Raw genomic sequence first — 3,258 nt, forward strand, 5'->3', positions numbered from 1 at the left:
CGGCGGGTTCCCCCCCGCGTACCTTCCCCGCGCACTTCACCCCCCCTCATCATCAAATGATTCTGAATCGGCCTAGCCTATCTACTTCCGCATTCAACATTTTTCAAACCGCCATTTAAACTAGGGCTCACTATTATACGTTTAAGGGGAGGTTCTCATGAAACTCGACTCGAAAATGTTAAAATTTTTTTTTGAGTTTTTTGATAGCTTATTATGTGTAGAATAAGCCCCCATAAACGCCAGAAAAAGTTTGGCTGAAAAAAAAAGTTGTGGTACAAAAAGCGAACCCACCTTTTTACATTAAAATCGACTAAAATTGACGAAAAAATAAAAAAATTATGTGATTTTGCACTTCTTAAATATTTTCACTTTTCTCAGCACGATTGTGAAGTGTAAAAATTGTAAAAGTGACGTACAATTTTCAAAAACTGCTGGTGCAGGCGTTGCATTCAAATTAGTGGTCAAATGTAAGAAAACCCTTATCAAAACATTAAACGCGTTTTCTGAAAAATACTGTTTTTCAAAACTGTAGCCACGATTTCTCAAGATCTAATTGACGGATCGGGTTAAATTTTTTTTTATTTTAAAGTAAATTAAATTTATTGGAGGATGAACCTAAATGCGACTGATATTTCATGTTTTTTCGATTTTTTATAGCACTTTGAAGAGCGAACAAAAACGTAAAAAACGACATTTAAAATTCAAATGCATGTCATTTTTTCAATTTTCGATATTTTTTCGATTTTATAGGTTCAAGCTCCAACAAATATCATATATTTTAAGAAAATTTTTGGTTTTTTCGTTTTAGATCATCCGTTCGACCGCAATCCTGGCTGTAATCAACCAACATTTTTTTCACACGGTCACGTTGCAGCACGCATAAAACATTTTCTTCACTATATTAAGCGTCGAAAAATTTATTTTTGTACTTAAATACTTGATAAATATGTGCCAAAAAATTAGAATTGATCATTTACATCCTACCATGAGAAAAAATTCAAGAAAATTACCTTATTTTCGGGTCGCTAGATGAGAATCTCCCCTTAAACGAAAACACGTTTACACGTATAATTAGTATATCCGTTTATTAGAAACGTTTTTCCGAATACACGTGTAATAACTTATTATACGTTTAAACGAAAACGCGTTTACACGTATAATTAGCATATCCGTTTATTAGAAACGTTTTTCCGAATATTTTCACCTTTTTTATACTATAAACGTTTATCCCTTTATTAAGGAATTTGACGGATTGAGAAAATCGAAAATTTTTTGGGTATAAAAAAGACGTTCGAGTGTAGTAAGAACGGAGAAAATATTTATTTCATTTTAAACCAAACCTTATTGTATATTATATTATAGTATATTATAAACTAGATAATTCTAATATATTAACGAACGCAATAATGCAATATAATATATGTAATAGGCGTGCGCGCAGCACGTGCCTTTAAAATGTTAACTCGTTCACTTGAAATAATATAAGGACCTTTAGAAAAATTATATATTTACATAATTATATAAGATTACACAATTAATAAATACTAAAATCTTTTTAAGACCGTACAATTGATAAACAATAAACAATCAAGAAGAAGGAAATCAATAACGGTTAAAGCCTATAACGGTCAAAGCTGGATCACAAATGCTTATTAAAATTATGTGTGAATTTTATATACTGCGTATGTAGTCCCCCTAATCGCGTGCCGAAAATTTGTTTTCAGACTTACAACGCAACACTAAACAACTACCGCAGTAATATTACTTTTAGTTAAATTGACAAGAAATCTAACAATTTTTGATGCTTATAGCATCTTATTGGATCTTAATAATATGTTGAAAGAAATATATTAAAATTTAACGATGTAATATTGAATTAATGAATAATTCAAATAAGATGCTATAAGCATAAAAAATGGTTAGATTGATTGTCAATTTAACTAAAAGTGATATTACTGCGGTAGTCGTTTAGTGTTGCGTTGTAAGTCTGAAAAAAATTTTCGGCACGCGATTAGAGGGACTACATACGTAGTATATAAAATTCACACATAATTTTAATAAGCATTTGTGATCCAGCTTTGACCGTTATAGGCTTAACCGTTACTGGTTTCCTTCTTTCAGTTTGTTTATTGTTACACAATTAAGTTAGTAAACAAACCGTAGAAGCATTTTTTTAATAGAATTAATTTATATGTTAAATATGATATGCTAAATTAACCCACATTTTATTCAATTACTTTACAACTAGAATTTTCGTTTTAAAATACTTTATATTTATGTTATTTGTTCATTTATTGCAGTATCTGGACTAACTGGACAATTCAGGTGAACGGGTTAAAGAAAATGCAAAAAAGTCAATTTTTAATTTTATTAAAAAACGTCAAAATATTCGAAAAGATGTTTTTCATAGACAGATATGTTAAATATACATGTAAATGTATTTTCGTTTAAATATGTAATAAAACACGTATATTCGGAAAACCGTTTCTTTAATAAACGGTGTGACCGTACTTGTGAGGAACGGCACAACTTCGTCACTTCATCCGCTGCTCTTTTTACGCGATAGCTCAAAAGATGGACACAATAATGTAATTAGCAAAAGTGCGGTTCTTCCTTAAATTTTTATGTGCTACGATATTCGAGCCGTACTACTTTTCGTTGGGCGCCAGGCACGAGAGAGCGTGCCACTCTTCGCACTAAATTAAGATGTTACGCTCGGACAAAGAAATTACAGAGCAACGGAATTCGCGACGGACAGGCTCAGCTAGCTCAGCCAACAAAATTGGTAGAGGGGGTGGTTCGCGATGTGCGGGAAGCAATGTCGGAGAACGAGGTAGAGACAGACAGAAATAATCAGACAGAAATTAACATTAAAAATAACAAAGAGTTCCCACTTTATTCAGTTCGCGTCGATACATGAGCTGACGTAATTTACAGAATACTGCGGTCGCGCGTCGACGACAAGTTTACTTTATTACAGAAAGTACAATGGCAAGGTCGTCCACGACGGTACTTAAAAATGTTCGACTCTAAGAACTTCCAGCACAACGACAGCCTAATGCTGAGCGGTGACACGCGGCTCGACTCTAATCTTCAACAAACCGGAATCTCAACAATTAATACGAACGATATGACTTGGCAGTGACACGGGCGAGCAATAACGACAATCCTGAGTTCACAAACTCTTACGCTCGAGCGGATGGCACGCGCTCATCGACAGAAACAATGACGTTACTCTTTGCCGGTACGACATCGACC

Source organism: Cyphomyrmex costatus, unplaced genomic scaffold (assembly GCF_001594065.2).
Source record: "Cyphomyrmex costatus isolate MS0001 unplaced genomic scaffold, Ccosl1.0 scaffold1304, whole genome shotgun sequence".
Lineage (NCBI taxonomy): Eukaryota > Metazoa > Arthropoda > Insecta > Hymenoptera > Formicidae > Cyphomyrmex > Cyphomyrmex costatus.